General features: G+C 37.7%; 1 protein-coding gene across 8 annotated transcripts in view; it reads right to left on the bottom strand.

Annotated features, from left to right (window-relative positions):
- The window catches only part of LOC143671311 (uncharacterized), a 154,629-nt gene that overhangs the window by 50,910 nt on the left and 83,893 nt on the right, over positions 1-19,826 (bottom strand). The window contains exon 7 of one of the 8 annotated variants that reach the window (XR_013169539.1): positions 19,492-19,598. The exons of 6 other annotated variants lie outside the window; for them this stretch is intronic. The gene's annotated coding sequence lies outside the window, so the exon portion shown is untranslated. Of the gene's footprint in view, positions 1-19,491; positions 19,599-19,826 lie in introns of those variants that run through there. One more of the 8 variants, XM_077146422.1, reaches the window with a different exon arrangement.

Raw genomic sequence — 19,826 nt, 5'->3', positions numbered from 1 at the left:
TGTTTAGGGTGTTTCCATGGAGATGCAACCCACCCAGGAGAGGTGGATCTTGATCCTTTCCTGGAGCCCTTTATGAGAGAGAACTCAGAGCCGACACAGAGAGCAGAGAGATGAAACCATGACACAGACTTTTAGAGATGCTAAGCTAAGAGATGAAATCCAGAGTTTGTCCTGGAGAAGCTAAGTGAGGATGCACAGACACTTTAGAGAGAAAGACACTGGATCAGAAGTGAAAGCAATGAACCAGGAGCAAGGATCAGCAGACTCCAGCAATGTGTCTTCCCAACTGGACAGAGGTATTCCACATGCCAGAGGCCTTTCTTCAATGTCAAGGTATCTTTCTCTGGATGTCTTAATTTGGACATTTTCCAGCCTGAGATGTGTAAATTTTTAACTTAATCAATTCCCTTTGTAAAAGCTAATCTTTTTCTGATGCATTGCATTCCAGTAGCATTAGCAAACCAGAACAGGAGACATGCTTGTAGTCTTGGGAAATTGGCCTTCCGTATGTTCCAGAAAACTCCCCAATGTACGTCCAATGTCATTGCATACTTTATACATTTCATGCATTATTCGATTGCAGAGGTGTCAGTCATACAGAATTATATGTGCTTGCCACTCTCTGTAGTAGTATGCCACACACAACATGTCTAAAGTTGCAGCCCCATCAAAACACCTACTCATGCACCTTTGAAACTGTCCCCAGTGCTTTCAAGTTCTAAGTGGCCACTGGGAGTATTCTAAAGGTTCAATGCAACAACCAACCTGACTACAATTGCTGGTCCCTACCTCCCAGTTTACTATCCCCTCCTCACATATTGAAGTTACTACATTCCAATTTTCAGAACTGAGAAACAGTGAACATTCCTGCTAGTTTCTCTTGCTCATGGAAAAAATAGCCTTGCATTCCATATTCTGCTCCTGCTTTAGTTAATGTAAATAAAGCATTAACAATTGTTTTGCATTTTCCAAATCCAATAGTAAAATAGGAAATAAACTGCCACCAGCCCAATATTGCTACCTAAAGATCTGAGTCCCTCTACCTGAGTTACTTATCTGAACTACAAATCCCAAAATGGGCAGTGAAAACACGCAGGATTCTAGAGGTAAAAATGAGGACAAGCATCAGTGAATAGTAGGATGGAGAGAGCAGAAATCCCTTTCCTTCTAAGACACTGGAGTGAGCAACCCTCTTTTTTTTTTATCAGAAGTAAAGTATAAGAGAAAAAGCATGCATACCACCGACACATGCCCTTATACTTCTTTCAGTCCCTGAATCTCTGAGAGTTTCTCTTGAGTTAATTTGTTGTGAACACATTTGTTTGGTTTTTTTTCATACTGAGAATCAAGATACTAAGTGCCAGGATTTCCCTTCTCAAACTTAGCTTAACCTAGACCAAAAACATAAAGGAAGAAATATGGTGAATGATGTCTAAAGCTAGTGATTGAGGAACTGAGGCAAGTGAGACCAAACATATTGGGTTTCCTCTCTCCTTAGTCACCTTGTAATTACTATGGTATCTTGCCATAGTATAATACTAGTATGTTTATCTGCCCCTCCACTCCAGCTCTGCAGGTTAACCTCACTGCGGAGTCTAGATAAAGGACAGAGTAGCAAATATTTCTGTACCAAATGCTCTATCAAAGAATGTCTCTGCTGTGGGTTTTCCATTCTCAGAATACTGGGAGCCTTATCAACATTGCCACAGTTTTTTGAATGGCTACAGGGTCACCACTGGAAGAAGGAAGCTGAGAAATCCAAAACTTCCAGCTACCACTCAGCATGCTGCTCATAAATCAAGAGTGTCTCTGGGAGAGAAGAAGGTTACTGACCCTTCCCACAAGTACAAAGCAGTGATTTTACCCAAGAAGTAATTACCAACTGATTTTACTCAGAGATTTTACCCACGGAGTATGTAATAAAACAGAAAGCACTACAGTTTTCCTTAAAGCACTGGCTCTCTTAGGAAAGAAAGAAAGAGGTGTACAGAAGTCCATGTCTCCTGTAACTCTCAAACACAATGCAGATTTTGGTGGGAAACTATTAAGAAGAGGTTACTAGCTCCAAGAGAGCAAAAAGATAAACAACAGGCCAGCTAGTATATCAGAGAGTACCAGGGAAAAAGACAGTTATATACTGGTATCAGCGTAAATTTTAAAGACTTTCCTTAGAAACTACTTGTTCAAAAAGAGCCCAAATTATTTGGAAATTCTGGACTTTAAAAGTACAACCGAAATGAATTTTTCACTACACGCGATCAACACAGATTTGAATTACCAGAAGAAATGATCAGAATATGAGAAGAGAGAGCCATAGTGATATTCTTTACAAAGACTACAGAGTAAAATGAATTAAACAACCTGAGAAAACTGCAACATCAGTAGTTGCGCCAAAATATGTGTAGGAAAATACCAGTAAGAGGGGAGAATATTGTGCAAATCTGATAAAAAACAAAATCTATCCATCCAATATAAACTATTCATACAATTATGAGAAACACAAATAGATGAAGACTGAACAAACAATAATCTAATTGTTTTAACAAAAGAGAATCTTTAAAGCTGAAAGATAGAAGCTACCCCTGGTATAAAAGGGATCCTTCAATAAAATTGACGGTTAAGTTTTCATCAGAAACCAAGGACATGAAGGCATTGGGATAACAACGTTAGAGATGTCAAAAGTGGACAATCGTATCACTTCACCCCTTCATGTAAAATCTTCGTAAAAATCAGCTAAAAGTATAAAGAGTCCAGTTGAGAGAAGAGTTTGGGCACTAACTTAATCCTTCCTGATATGGTGACAACAGTGAGACTAGACAGTAATATGTAAAAAGGATCGTGGAGCATCAAAGCCTTGGGAGAGAGGTGGCATAGCTCCATGAGATAACTAAAGGAGACAGGTTCAGAAACGGAGAGATCTGAACTGAAAGGGTGTTTGGGTCTTGTACAATGGAAGAAATTATCATGAGGAAGTTAGATAGGTGTAACATCTTCAGGAGTTTAAAGGGCTGAATGTATATTTGGGTTGTGTCGAGAGTAAAAATTAAGAAGTATGAGAGGAATGATCTTGCACCAAGCTTAGTTCCAAGATTGCGTTGAGAACAATTTTCCCAAGACCCCACCAGATTCTAGACCAGATTTCTCAAGAGGTGCTTCAGAGAGTCCTATGAAAGCTGGCCGAGAACTGAAAGGTGTGCACCTTTCATGAAGGGAGGGCATCTTGGTGACAGAAGTTCGACCCCCATCCCCAAAGCTATCACAAATGTTGTCAAGGTTGCACATTATACAACTCAGAAAGATGCTATTCACAGATCAATCTATGTAGATGACACCTACCTGGGTAGGGCACTGCACACATCATAGCTGAACACGTGGCCCTAGGTAATCCTATTCACTCCCCACTCCAAGTAGCTTTGATTATATCCCCAACACAGAATGACTGCTATTCCCAAGGTTTACCCATAAGGCCTAGGAAATGTTCACCCTATTAGCAAGATGTCTGAGCTGTGGTTCCTCACTGCCCATCCATCCTTTATATCTATCGAAAACATGAATGAATAATGAAACATGCAAATAGTATATCAGAAAATAAGAACTGAAAAGAGATTGAAGTAGCCTCATCTAGCATAACCATGCATAATACTCCACACTTTTTTACTTCAAATAGGATTGAAGGTGTATTCAAAAGAGGGGGGAAATTTGGTTCTGCAGAGAGGAAAATAAGTAGGAAGACAGAGGACACTATGATCACATGGCATAATGTAATCCCATACTCCAGGGCCCCTTTATAACAAAGCTGTGTGGATCCCAGAAGACTGTTCAAATGAGGCTATTCCCAGAAACCCTCATTCTCTAGGTTTTAACCTATAGAAGGCTCTTAAGAAGGTCCCCTTAACTGACCCAGCACTGACTGAGTTGTTTCAGGATGCAAGAAAGGGCAAATGTGTGCAGGTAGACACACTCTTTTCCGCAAGGCCACCACTACGTTGCACATGTTGTACATTACTTCACCCTAAGAAGTGCAAAGCATATTTTTTGCTACATGAATTGCACTTCCTAGAGTGGGAGCACTGCACACAGCATGGGTAAAAATGGTGCCAAACACCAGCATCTCTCACCATGGTACTTCAATCAGCACCCCAAAACTCTCCGTCCACAAAGGACCTGCCAGATATTCCCAACAGGTCTAGAAACAATCACCCCACTCTCCTCTGTTCTTCACTGATCCCTGAATATATAGCTCTTACCTGCTGTATGTTTCATACGACAGATTTCAAAAGTGAAAGAATAAACCTGCCTCCCTGTCCCTCTTCCTCTGAGATGTAGAGTACATTCCCACTTTAATATGCTGCATTACAATTTAACATCTAATGGTCACAGATTTCATTTAGGAGAAGAAGATTCCTCTCCTAATAATAGCTGTCCCAGCTCTCATCAATTTATCAGGCTGCTGTGACACATTCACCCCTCTGCTTAGTCAGGAGTTGGATAATGCCAAGAAAACATCGTACATTCAACAGAATTATGTAAAATATCCCAAATCTTTCGCTTGAATTTTTGGATATCAATGGAAGAGACTAACCTTATATTTCACCACAGCATTTGCATATACCACCTTCTCTTCCTATATCCTTCTCTGACATCACAAAAGCTCTTCCCTGGAGGGTCACTTTCATCATTCCAATGGAAACCAATTAGCCAACAATATGCCAAATATTCCTATTTCTCAACCACCAGGCTGTGTGCATTTCTTCTTCTCTTTCCCCATTCCTTCTCTCAAAATAACTCAAAAGAAGGGTGGCCACAGCCTGACACATATCAGGGGCAGCTGAATTTCACGGCTCAAAGAAGCCACAAACACATAGCCTCTCCCAACCCCGTAATACTCAGGTTCTGATCAGGATGGGGGAACCATATCATAATTTGAGCAGGAATTGTGCACTATGATTAATTATTAACTAATCCAGGAGATTTGAGTACTGAGGATTGCCTACTACAAAGTAAAGAGAACTTTAAATAATATGAGTATAACAAATATGAAATATAATAGCAGATATACACGCCAGTAGTCAGGACTTGTAGGGCACCCCACTATAGCACTGCATGAGGAAGTTGTTTGGGTAACCTGCTCTGCACTTGAGAAGCTTCCTTTGCAGGAGCTGGTCCCTGGAGAAGCTGCAATTGGAGCAAACAAGACCCGGAAACTCAAACCTTCCTTCTCCTGTGTCTTCCCAGAGCCCTCTACTGACCATGTAAAGCATCTGTCTGCTGGCAAAGGAAAAGTTAACTTGTTTTAGCTTGTCAGACTGCTATAACAAATAACACACAACGGGTTGACTTAAAAACAATGGGAATTTACTGTTTTACAGATTTGGAGTCTAGAAGGATTATGTCTTCTGGTGTCAGTAGCACTCTGGTACTGCCTTGCAGGTAATCCTTGGGGACTCTCTGGCTTCATCTCTGCTTCCAGTCCCAAGGTAATAGCCTCTGCTTTCTTCTCCCAGATTCCTGCTGACTCCCTGCTTCTGGTTGGTTCATATGCATTTCACTTTATAAGGTCTCCAGTAATCTCGATTAAATCCAACTATCATTCAGCTGGGTCACACCTTAACTAAAAATAACATCGTCAAGAGGCCCTATTTTCAATGGGTTCACATCCACAGGAATGTGAGCTAAGATTAGGAACATGTCTAAATTGGGATACATAATTCAGTTTACCACAGGTCCATGTTCCTTTACACAGAGCCAGACAGTAGGGTGAATTTGGACCTGAGAGGCAACTAAATGACAATCGGCACCCTCTCTGACAGACCTACACTCAAACAAAACATCTAAAACAAATTAAGCAAAGACAATCCAAGTATAATTTGTAAACACATGCAAATTAACAAGCAGACAAAAAGGAACAAATAAAAAATGTAGCTACATCAAAGGGTTCAAGGCAAACCATAAAAACCTAAATATACTACTGAAAATACCAAACACAGAAATTAACACAGCAGTGAAAAGATCGTACGAAATACAGACATAAATTCAAATACACAAAACAAACCCTCCCATAAAATAATCAAAACAATAAGCCACATGTCAAATTTTGATGAAGAAGATCATAAGCAAAAACAAAACAAGAATTACTTCCAGGAATCAAAAATAATACAGGAAACCTACCAACAATGAAATGATAAACTACAGTGTGTATATATATATATATGTATATATATATATATATATGTATATATATATTTTTTCTTGTTTTTTTGCATGGCTAGGTATCAGGAATCGAACCCAGAACTCTGGCATAGTAGGCAAGAACTCTGCCTGCTGAGCCACTGTGGCCTGCCCTATAGTATATATTCTTACATGTAAATTCAAACCCCCCAAAGCCTAGACATAAAAAAGGACCCTATGTCCAGTAAATACAAGCAAAATTTAAGAGCATACTTCACAGGAGTCCCTTTCTCAACCTAGTACACATTAGGGATTGATGACATTCACTGCCAAGAGGGATGCTGGGTGCAGGGAGGGAGTGCGCGGGCACTGTAAGATGTAAGCGTTGGTGGAACCCTGGTGACAATGTTAGTCGACAAGGTAGAGCAATCCCCCTCCTCCTTATTACAGCCTAAATTTCCTCATGTCTTGAGTGAGGTTAGGTATGTTGGCAGCAGAGTAAAGGGCTTCTGAGTTCAGCAAGGGAGTATTCTGAGAGGCAGTAAAGAATTTGGACAATTATAAAGAAGGTCTAAATACCCTGAAGAAAGTTGGTAAGTACGAGCAGGGTACTAGCTGAGGAGGCAGTAATTTACTTATGTGAGGCTGCTATGAGTCTGAGGCTCTACTCCCTCACTTAAGACTACCACGTGTTGATGGGCATGTGGTATGTCTCTCCACTTCCAAAAAGATGTGATTCAACTAAAGGACAAATACTATATGGTCCCACTGATGTGAACCGACATTCGAGAATTAACTTGGAATATGTCATTGGTAACAGATTCCAGCAGGAGTTAGAAACAGGGTAAGATAATGGGTAATTGGAGCTGAAGGGATACAGACTGTGCAACATGACTAGATATAAAAACTCAAAAATGGCAGCACAATAATACCTAATTGTAAAGCAATCATGTTAAAACACTGAATGAAGCTGCATCTGAGCTATAGGTTTTTTTTTGCTTGTCTGTTTGTTTGTTGGTTTGTGTTTTTTTTTTCTTTTTCCTTTTCTCTTTTTTTTTACTATTACTATTATTTAAATTTTTTTCTCTATATTAACATTCTATATCTTTTTCTGTTGTTTTGCTAGTTCTTTTCCTAAATCGATGCAAATGTACTAATAAATGATGATCATGCAGCTGTGTGATGATGTTAAGAATTACTGATTGCATATGTAGAATGGAATGATTTCTAAATGTTGTGTTAATTTCTTTTTTTTCTTTAATTAATAAAAAAAAGATGTGATTCTTATTTTAATTTGGTAAATACCACTTTCCTAAGTGGAGCACTGCATAAGGCATGGCTGAATGTAACAGCCTTGATCAAAGACCTCTTATGCAGCTTTCATTCCACCTCTCACACCTTCATGCCTTTGCGTGGACCCCAGCATTTGTCGAAAAACCCTGGGCAGCCTACACCCCACTGCTCTGTTTCTCCCATCCTCTCTCATTCATTGCATATTTAATGTTCCATGTTTCAAGGAAAGAGAAAATAATCTTCCCTCCATTTTCCTCCTTCTCAGAAAGAATAATCCATGCCTGCATTATCTTGTTAACTTTCCAATTATTGATGATATTAGGGACGATTTATTAAAAACTTTTTGCCACCCATAAAGTAATTCTTCAAGTGGAAAGATCAAACATCTCAGCCTCTCAAGCTCCCACACTCCAAATTTCTTGATACCTTTTCCAGTGTTACTTACCTAAATTCCAATTCACAGAAGAGCCAGAAAATACCACAAATCTCCATGGTGAGAAGAGGAAAAGAGTAGAGATTTAGGAGGGTTCCAAGTTGGTGAGATTAAAAATTCCTCTTCTTCCTCAAACTCCAGAAGAAAAAAAAAAAAAAACAGCCCATATAATATCCGAAATATATTAGACTCGTGTATTCACAAGAATGATCTAATGTTTTTGTGTATGTAGGAGTGAGAGGATTTGAGAAAATCCATATCTTGCTGTAATACTTCTCGTTGAAAGAAAAAGGAATACTAAGAAGAAGTCAATATATCCAGATTCTTCAAATCCTTGGCTTCTTCCATATAATTATCACAGGATAACTGAGATAAACTGCGTGAGGATACTGCAGTCCTGATGGGACTATGCTGTCATTTTATTGATTAATATTTGCATGGTATATATATATTTCCATCCTTTTATTTTCGACTTACACATGTTGAGTTTGAAGTGAGTTTATGGTCTTATAAATAGCATCTAGTTGGGCCATTCTTTGGTTGTTATTTTTACCTGCTATACTAAACTTTCCTTTTTATTTATGTAAAGTTAAGGATAATTATTGATATGTTAGTGCTTGTCTTCCATTTTTTCCCTTGTTCTCTCTTTGATTCCTCCTGTTCTCTTTCCTCTCGATGCTCCACTCTTGCCTTCCTGTGGCTTACATGAACACTTTTTTAGGATTCCATCTTGACATATTTATGGTTTTGTTTTTTTTTATTAATTAAAAAATTTAACACAACCTTTAGAAATCATTCCATTCTACATAAAGAATCAGTAATTCTTCATATCATCAGATAGATGCATATTCATCATTTTTAGTACATTTGCATCGATTCAGAAAAAGAAATAGAAAGACAACAGAAAAAGAAATAAAACAATAATAGAGAGAAAAAAATAAAAATAAAAAAAGAAAATAAAGAAAAAAAGCTATACCTCAGAAGCAGCTTCATTCAGTGTTTTAACATAATTACATTACAGTTAGGTATTATTGTGCTGTCAATTTCTGAGTTCTTTTATCTGGTCCTGTTGCAGAGTCTGTATCCCTTCAGCTCCAATGACCCATTATCTTACCCTATTTCTATCACCTGATGGTCTCTGTTACCAATGACATATTCCAAGATTATTCTCGAATGTCGGCTCACATCAGTGGGACGATACAGTATTTGCCCTTTAGTTTTTGGCTACTCTCAGTCAGCATGATGTTCTCTAGGTCCATCCATGTTATTATATGCCTCATAAGTTTATTCTGCCTTAAAGCTGCATAATATTCCATCGTATGTATATACCTCAGTTTGATTAGTCACTCGTCTGTTGATGGACATTTTGGCTGTTTCCATCTCTTTGCAATTGTGAATAATCCTACTATAAACATTGGTGTGCAAATGTCCGTTTGTGTCTTTGCACTTAAGTCCTCTGAGTAGATACCTAGCAATGGTATTGCTGGGTCGCATGGCAATTCTATATTCAGCGTTTGGAGGAACCGCCAAACTGACTTCGACAGGTGTTGCACCATTTGACATTCCCACCAACAGTGGATAAGTTTGCCTCTTTCTCCACATCCTCTGCAGCACATGTAATTTTCTGTTTGGTTGAGAATGGCCATTCTGGTGGGTGTGAGGTGATACCTCATTGTGGTTTTGATTTGCATTTCTCTAATGGCCAGGGACATTGAGCATCTCTTCATGTGCCTTTTGGCCATTTGTATTTCCTCTTATGAGAGGTGTCTGTTCAAGTCTTTTTCCCATTTTGCAAGTGGGTTGGCTGTCTTTTTGTTGTTGAGTTGAACAATCTCTTTTTAACTTCTGGATACTAGACCTTTATATGATATGTCATTTACAAATATTGTCTCCCAATGTGTAGGCTGTCTTTCTACTTTCTTGATGAAGTTCTTTGATGCAAAAAAGTGTTTGATTTTGAGGAGCTCCCATTTTTTTATTTCTTTCTTCAGTGCTCTTGCTTTAGGTGTAAGGTCCATAAAACTGCCTCCAATTGTAAGATTCATAAGATATTTCCCTACATTTTCCCCTAACTGTTTTATGGTCTTAGACCTAATGTTTAGATCTTTGATCCATTTTGAGTTAACTTTTGTATAGGGTGTGAGGTACGGGTCCTCTTTCATTCTTTTGCATGTGGATATCCAGTTCTCTAGGCACCATTTATTGAAGAGACTGTTCTGTCCCAGGTGAGTTGGCTTGACTGCCTTATCAAAGATCAAATGTCCATAGATGAGAGGGTCTGTATCCGAGCACTCTATTCGATTTTATTGGTCGATATATCTATCTTTATGGCAGTACCATGCTGTTTTGACCACTGTGGCTTCATAATATGCCATAAAGTCAGGCAGCGTGAGAACTCCAGCTTCATTTTTTTTTTCCTCAAGATACTTTTAGCTATTCGGGGCACCCTGCCCTTCCAGATAAATTTGCTTATTGGTTTTTCTATTTCTGAAAAATAAGTTGTTGGGATTTTGATTGGTATTGCCTTGAATCTGTAAATCAATTTAGGTAGAATTGACATCTTAACTATATTTAGTCTTCCAATCCATGAACACGGTCTGCCCTTCCATCTATTTAGGTCTTCTGTGATTTCTTTTAACAGTTTTTTGTAGTTTTCTTTATACAGGTCTTTTGTATCTTTAGTTAAATTTATTACTAAGAATTTTATTCTTTTAGTTACAATTGTAAACGGAATTCGTTTCTTGATTTCCCCCTCAGCTTGTTCATTGCTAGTGTATAGAAATGCTACAGATTTTTGAATGTTGATCTTGTAACCTGCTTCTTTGCTGTACTCATTTATTAGCTCTGGTAGTTTTGTTGTGGATTTTTCTGGGTTTTCGACGTATAGTATCATATCGTCTGCAAACAGTGATAGTTTTACTTCTTCCTTTCCAATTTTGATGCCTTGTATTTCTTTTTCTTGTCTAATTGCTCTGGCTAGAACCTCCAACACGATGTTGAATAACAGTGGTGATAAGGGACATCCTTGTCTTGTTTCTGATCTTAGGGGGAAAGTTTTCAATTTTTCCCCATTGAGGATGATATTAGCTGTGGGTTTTTCATATATATTCCCTCTATCATTTTAAGGATAGTTTTTTAAAGTATATATCTTTGTATAATTTTATAAAGGTTGCTCTGGCTATCACATTATTGCTATCTACAGGTATCTACGTTTTATGACTGAATGAACTGTGGAAACCTCACTTCCACTTAGGTATATTTACCTTCCTCATCTTAAAATATCGTGTTATATACCCGATGGAGTTGTACTTCTTGTCTCTTTCTGTTTTTCTTTTTTCCTTCTTAATGCTCCAAGATTCCTTCTTTCATCATTCCCTTTGCGTTTGAAGAAATTAATTTAGCTCATCTTTAAGAGAATGTCTGCTAGTGCAAAATGCGTCTTTATTTGTTCTTCATTCCTGAAGGGTTTTTTTCTGGATCTAGACTTCATTGTTGACCATTTCTTTTTTTCAAAACCTGAAAAATGTTGGGCTATTTTCTTCTGGCTTCCATAATTTCATACAAGATTATCACTATGATTCAAATTAGTGCTACCAAGTAATGCCATTTTTCTTTGGTTGCTTTCAAGGATTTTTCTATTTTTGCCTGCTCTAGTTTGCACATGTATAATTTTGTGTGTTGGTATGAATGTTTTCATGTTTATCTCATTTGGGGTTCATTCAGCTTTTTGAATCTGTCTTTTGCCAAACTTGGGACGCTTTAACCAATATTTCTTAAAATACTCTTTCCCTCTCAATCTCTTCTCCACTTCTTCTGGAATTCTGTGTTAGGTTGGCCCTTTTGTTATTGTCCCACAGGCCCCTGAGGCCCTCTTCATTTTGTTAGTGGTCTAGTTTCTCTCTCTTGTTCATTATCAGGTAATTCCTTTCTTTGCTTTGCATATATGTTATATCATACAATAAAAAAGTTTTCAAAAAACAAGCATACAAGTAAACAATACCAAATAAATATACCAGACACACTGAAATAGAATCACCTCATACTAACTATAAAAGTAAAAAACAAATGCAAAAAATACACAGACACACAGACTCTGCAAATGAAAGCACATTTATAAGCTAAATAATCACAAAAACAAAGAAAATGAAACAAAAAAAATTAACCCAGGTGACAAAATCCAAATAAACAGAATTACTAAAAATTTTCAAAATATCAAACCAGAACTAAATAACCTAATATACACATATGAACCAATAAACTAAGTAGCCAACCAAGTAACTAAGAAACACCAACACTCTCTCTCTCTCTCATGAAACACACTCAAGCCATTTCAAAAGTAAACCGACAATTAAATCTTTACATTTCAGAACAATCTTCAATAACGTCACTGCACTGAGTAAAACACAGGGAGTAAGGTGAAGAAACAGATAGAGGAATTGCCTTCCACTTGGTCACAACCTAAATTCCCCCTCAAGATTTGGAGGTGGGTGCAACATGTAATTGATTTGAGATGACTCCAAACTACTATTCATGCCTCTCACCTGCCATACCCACGCACACACTTTATACTCCAGCCATAATATATTACTTGCAAAACCCCAGAAATAGTTTGTGATGTCTGTATTGCTATACTGTTACACATTTAGTTCACTCTGCTAAGAATGTGATTTTCCTGATGTGACTGTCCAAGCTTCTTTATTCTCTCTGAAATCTTCCTTGTCCAAGAATTTGTAGAACGTTGCAAAGCAATGGAGTGAAGTTGGAATGCAAGCTTCACTTCTTCTTGAATTGATCTGAGATAAGTACGTTAAACTGAATTATCTTCAAAGTAAGACAAACAAATCAAGAGTCAAACCAGTGTGGACAACAGTGTTTAACTAAATTGAATGGGTTCAAAAGATCACTTATCAATATTTGTAGAGGTATATTCAGGTTCTCTTTCATGGTGTTTTGATACGTGTGTCCATTTATTCACTAATACCACATGCTCTTCTTAACTGTAGTTGATAATACATCTTGAATAAGATAACTTGAGTCTTCCAACTGTTCTTTTTGAAGTTTCTTTTGGCTATTCTAGTTCATTTGCCTTTTAATATTAATTTTTGAATCAGCTAGTCAATGTCCATAAAAATTCCTTTTGGGATTTTAGTTTTGCACCTATGGATCAATTTGCAGATAATTTTCATCATATTATGCCTTACAATTCATAAATGTGATGTAACACTCCATTTATTTTGGTCTTCTTTGATCTCTTTCTTCTGTGTTTTCTAGTTTCAGCATATAGATTGTGCACATATTTTGTTTGATTTGTAACTAAGTGTTTCAGTCTTCGCTACTCTTGTAAATGGTAAATTTCTGAGATCTCTAAATCCATTTGGTCATTAGAAGTAAGTGGAAATAAAATAGAATTTTGTATTCTTGTAAAAGAAAAAAAGATTTGGAGTGTGGTGAAGCATGTAACTAATTTGAGATGACAGAAAAGTGTCATAAATTTTCATTTGTCCATTAAAAGGGTTTATGTGGTTTATGAGAGCTTATGTAGGCAGGGCCATCACGATAACATTAGCCCTGGATGTCAAGTGTACAACCAGGTTTCTAGTCACTATTCCGCTCTACAGATGGTATCTAAGCATCTAGTGTCAACCATCTTTCTCTATGTCCTTGTCTTTACCTTTGCAAAGACCGTGAATTAAGGAGGTACAACTCAAGGAAAATGGAATGGAAAAGAAAAAAGTGACATGTCCTCATTCTCAGGAGATCTCTGTATTCTCCTCTTTTTATCCTTCACATAATTTAAAAAGTACAATTGTAAATAATCAATGGAACTAACCAAATAAAAGGTTTTAAGCCTCATCTCAAAGTTATACTGGATTCAGAAAGGATTGATAGAATAAAGATAAAGATAAATTTTCAATATAGTCAAATATGTATGTATACATTTACTTTGGGGAAAAAATGTACTTTTCTCAAAGTAAAAGAGAACATCAAAACCACTGAGGAAAGACTTGGCATTCTTCCTGAGGGGTCAAGAGCTTTTAGGTGCAAAAGAAATCTTCTAAGGTAGGAAGGAATTTGGAGAGCTCCAAAGGAAAAGGAATAGACACGGAAACTGGGAGGAATTTTGATAAGAAAGAACAGATTGGAAGTTTGGAGGGGATGATACCATGGGTTCTGCAAAAAGAACAAAGTTTGAGAGAACAAAGAAAGAAAACCACCACCTCACTACAGATCTTGTTCCTTGTGTGGACATATCCCTTCATACACGGGATTACTTGGGAATCCTACATGGATGACTTTTCCCAAGGGTCATCCTTTCGTAGGTCTTGCCTCTCAGAACCTGCTTATAAGAGTCAATTGAGGTAGAACAGCAAAGGGAGGGAAGTGCTTGAACTAAAGGGGGGGCAGCTTTGTGCATGCAGCCAGATGCAGTCACCCCCAGGGCCATCACATGTATTATCTAAGATGTGCATTGCTCTACTCAAAAAGGTGAAAATCATGTTTTGGTTCATTTGAATGACACCTTCTGGAGTAGGGCACTGTATTCAGTTGACCTTGGTGGCCCTGCTCTAATATAGCATGGAGTTCTCATACAAGGTAAAATTTTCAGCATGTGAATGCCTACCCCACTGATCTCCTTTAACCCCCCGAGTGAGTACCCCTTACATTCTACATATTTAATGTGCTGATTTTGAGGGCTGAAAGAGAAAAAGATTTACTCCCATTTGTTCCTCCTCAGGTAAGCAATAACCTAACATTTCCTGTTAAATTTCCAGTTGTTAGGAAAGGCATGTTATAAAATGGCTTTCTTTTCACCAAAGCTTAAGGTCTGCCAATAGACCCCAGCCCTCTCTACCCTAGTCCCTTGTTCAGAGTTCCATAACTTAACTCCAAACACACAGAAAAAGTAAAGTTAACATTCAGGAAACTTGAGGGAGACATTATTAGAAAATTTACTAACTACAGACTACAAAATAACACCAGAAAGCATATACTAGTGTTTTTTGAATACATTGTGTCTTCTAGACCTATATATCTAAGAATTAAATCAGTTCTCTGCTATACACGTCCTTCAGAACATTAGGTTCAGCACCACGGAGAAAAGGAGCTACAAGAAGACACCCTAATGTTACACAATGAGGTCTTCAGTTCCTCCCATGATACAAATTCTTATGCAAACTCCACATAAGTAATTGGGCTCTTTAGTTAGTTGGCTCAGATGCTCAATGCATTCCGGAGCTAGCTTGAGAATCAAAGAACCTGAGTCACTGTGGTGAATTGACTTCAAGCCCGGACAGTGTAGAGTGACGGCCTGGTTTCAAATCCCACTATCACTGTGTTTGCTGTGGGATCTTTAGACATTTATTTAACATCCCTTTTCTTCTCATTTCTTATCATTAAATAAGGGTGGTTGTACTATTTCTAAAATCATACGGTTCTAGTGTGGATACTTAAAATTTATGTTTTTAGAGAGAACAACAATGTCCAGCATCTAGTAAGCATTGGATTAGTACTTGTTTTCACTCTTTTTACAAACGTATCACCCTACATATATGCATTTGTATATCTATACATACACATATAGAAAGGCAGATATGTTATATGTATACCATAGGGACTTTTGCTCACAACTTTTTTGGGCAGTGGTGCATGGGCTGGGAAATGAACACGGCTCTCCTGCATGAATGGCAAGAATTCTAAAACTGAACTACCCATGCCGCCTGTTTGCACCATTTGTACTGTATTTTTATTCTATCCTTGGTCATTATGTTCCTTTTACAAGTTCCTTAGCCATCTGTGATCCTGTTGTAGTGATATCAGAGAGGGTATTTGAGAGCAAGAAGCTTCTGGGCAGATAAGAAGTCACTAGGCATTTGTGCATAAGAGTGGAAAGGACGAAAGGGAGGGAGAGCTAAGGACCCAATCTAATTCTTGTTCTTAAGGTGCTTGAGCCGTTTTAAGATGAAGAAGGTAAATCCCTGAAGAACATGGATGGAAACTCCCCCCTGGGGCCCTCAGATCCTTACCAGAGGCAATTAAAGTTCTTCTGAGAGGATTGAGCCTAAACCAAAGTGAGTGCAGCTGTGCACAGTCAGTCACACTGCTTTCCGCAGGGTCACCACATGTAGTTGTGTAAGTTGTGAGTTAACACACCCCAACAGTACCAAACACTTTAGTGTAACTGTGTGGCACCGTTTGGAGTGGGGCACTGCACAAAGCTCAGTTCAATGTGGCAGCCCTGCACCAGCTCCTCCTCTTCCTTTCCTATATTCACCTGATGTTTCCAGCCCAGCACCTCAAGAATTTATCCAAAGACCCATAAAACACCCACTCCTTTGTCCCTCCTCTTTCCTCCCTCCCTGTATGAACATTTCATCACCTTTTGCATGCATGGTGTGTGGATTTCAGATTGAGAAAGGATAATCATTTTCTTTCCTCTTTTACTCAGGTAACATATATCATTATTCACATTAATCTGTTGAATTTCAAGTTCCTAGCAATGGTGTTTTAAGTATAATTTTCTTTCCTTCAAAATTTTCTCCCAGAGTTCTTTCCCATCATTCAACTAACACGCACTTTTTCACCCCAAACTCACCCCCCCCCCCAAACTTCTAAATTCCTCTGGGGAAAGCAAAATTCTAAGAGGTCCCCAGGATCCCCTCTACTCATGTGCCCAATATAATCCCCTTCCAATTAGTGTGAGCAGAATTTGTGAGTTTGATAGGATATCACTCCCATGATTATGTTATCTTATATAACCAAAGGGAGGTTAGGATTTAATGAAGTTCCCTAATCTTCTGATTTTGATTTAATTGAAATGGAGATTATCCTGTGTTGACCTGACCTAATCAGGTAAGCTCTTTAAAAGAGAATGTAGAGGGTAAAGACAAGAAACAACAGCAAACAGTCTTCTGTTGGCCTCGAAGAAGCAAAATTGCATACTATGGAATCGGCCATATGGCAAGGAACTGTTGGTGGCCTCTAGGAATTAAGATTCTCAGTCCTATAGCCACAGGTAACTTTTGAATTCTACCAATAACCAGTGAGCTTTCAAGAGGACTCTGAGCCTTGGCTAAAGTTGCAGCCCTGGTTGAGGCTTTAATGGAAACTTTGCGAGAACCAGGGCAGTGGACTCCTGACCTATGCAGACAGTGAAATGATAAATATTATGTGGTTTTAAGTACTAACTTTGTAGTACTTTGTTATGTAACATTTGAAAATTTGTACACCCTTATTTAGAGTTGTATACCTTCATGATAAAAGCACAAAGAAGCAGGGAAAACACACAGGAATCTCAAGGAAGAGCAGCGAGGTGAAGCAGGAGTTGTCAAAAGTTAGAGGACAGAAACCCCCTTACCTCCTTGCCCAGAAAAGAAGCAACATATAAAATTAACTGGATTGATTTCCAAGAGTGAAAATAGCCTAGATCCATTGGAATTCTCAGCCTTTTATCACAGCTTTGGTTGTATAGAAGACCTTTTCCTACCTTTCCATTCTGAGATGCAGGATTCCATGTACTGGTATTTCTCTGGCCTAGGAAAAAGGAGATGAAAGAGATTTCCAGATTAAAATCTAGCACCTCTGGTAAAAGGGCACAATGACAAGTTTATGGAAAAACTTATGGATAGAGAGGTTGGAGAATTGAAGAAATACAAAGAGGCCAACATACTTGAAATGAAGAGAAAAGGTAAATTAAGAACTCCAGCTATTTAATCTGGACTTCTCCAAGTCCTCCAGATGAAAATTACAGATGAAACAGAGTAGACAAGGAAATTTCCAGTGTCCATGCATATTACTTGTTTGAGAGAGCTACATAGGCAAAGAATTTAACATCAATTTCTACCATCCCCCACACTCAACCTTTCTTTACATCCACATATGGGCCTGGCTTGGTCATGTGCTGAAAAAATACAATAGATATGAATCTCTGTTTACTTACCATTGCATGCATAAATAATGACATTATGGTGGTTTCAATAACTTATAGCTATTTATAGTTATTATTATAGAAAAAGAAAGAGGCAGGTTTTAATTTCGGCCTTCCTCTCTGCCAAGCCAGGGAAAGGTGGGTATTTTTTTCTTTGCTGAGGTGCTGACTGCCCTTGCCCTTGCCTGGCAGCCAACAACTAAAAGATTATTTTAGTTGTACCCCATGTAATCTCAGCTTCAGGCCTGGTTATCATGAAGGATATATTTTGTGTCTCACACTTCGTGTTTACTATGTGCCCAGGCATTTTTCTAAATTTGTCATACACATAAATTCATTTAATCCTTAAAATAATCCTTTGAGGTAAGAGTTAGTATGTCTACCCCTATTTTACTAATGAGAAAAGAAAAGAAAGAGACGTTTAATCACTCTCTTGAGATCACACAGCCACGCAGAACTCAGAACTATGAATTGAATCCAAGCAGTCGATCTCTAATGGGCCTTTTTTAAGTCAACTCACTGCAGTGCCTCTGGTCTTTTGATTCTCTGTCCAAATCGTCTTACAGAGTTTGGAAAGAGCCCTGCTCACAAGGAAATGACTCTGAGAAAGCTTATTAAGTACTCATACCTAAAGGATGGGTATTATCTGAATTGGATTTTTAGGCCACGTCAAAGGACACTAAGATGTGCTCCTCTTGGATAGAAGTGTACATACATTTGAACATACATGTGGAACTTTCCACAAAGAGTGCTGGAACAATAGAATGTCCATATGCAAAGAAAAATCTTGACAAGTGCAGCACATATACTACAAAAGCAAGAACAAATTGACCAATATAGACCACAATATGGAATGTAGAAATATAAAACTTATATAAATAAAGATGAAAAATATTTATGACCCTGGATAATTCATGAAAACCAAATTGGTGAAATAAATAATGATACATTTGCATTATATCGAAATTAAAATCTTTTGCTCTACAAAAAGGTACTAGGAGAAGGACAACAATAAACCACAGGCTGAGAGAAAATATTGACAAATGGCATTTCTGTCAATAACTTGTAAACAAAAAATGCATATATATTCTTTATAAAAGTTATTTGACAGAAATGTTATTTGCCATCCTTGTGTCTTCTATGGCAAAGGGTCGGTTTTATGTATATCGAAAATTCTGAAAACTCAACAATAAGAAATCAAACAATCCATGAAAAACGGGGAAAAGATCTCAGCAGATATTTCACCAAAGAAGAAGGATGGCAAATAAGTACATGAAAAGATGTTCAGTATCATCACTCCATTAGGAAACTCATGTTTAAATAACAAGAAGATAAAACTAAACAAACAGAATAGCTAATTTTTAAAAATTACTTCCGATACCAAGTCCTGATGAGGATTTGGGTAACTGGATTACTGACAGATTGTGAATGGAATTACAAAATGTAAAGCCATTCTGGGAAAGTCTTATTTTTCACGTTTTTATAAATCTACACATAATGTTGCCATGTGACCCAACAATCTCACTCCTAGCTAATTTACGCAAATAAAATTAAATGTGCAAAGGCATATAGCAGCTCTATTTATAATCACCAACAATAGGAAATAACCCACAACCCATACGTCCTTCAAATCTGACTGTATTGCTACCGAGCAAAAAACAAAAAAAAAGCACAGAATATTGTTTCACAAAAACATGGATGAATCTCCAATGCATTTTGTTAAGTGAAATGGGTCGGACCCAAGAACTACATATAGGCCAATTACATTCTTATGGCATCCTGGAAAAGAAAAAAATACATGGATGTGAAACAGGTCAGTGGTTACCAGGGATTAGGTTGGGGTGGAGATACACTACAAGGGAGAACATGAAAGTGTTTTGAGGCTAGTAGCACCATTCTACATTATGAGCATAGTGGTGGCTAGATGACTATGTACTTTTCAAAATTCATAGAACTGTAAACCATGAAAGAGTTTAACTATATCTTAATTTTTTAAATGCCAATTTT

Source organism: Tamandua tetradactyla, chromosome X, assembly GCF_023851605.1.
Source record: "Tamandua tetradactyla isolate mTamTet1 chromosome X, mTamTet1.pri, whole genome shotgun sequence".
Taxonomy (NCBI): Eukaryota; Metazoa; Chordata; class Mammalia; order Pilosa; family Myrmecophagidae; genus Tamandua; species Tamandua tetradactyla.
The sequence above is the reverse complement of the archived record's forward strand: the minus strand, read 5'-3'. Positions and strand labels throughout refer to the sequence as shown.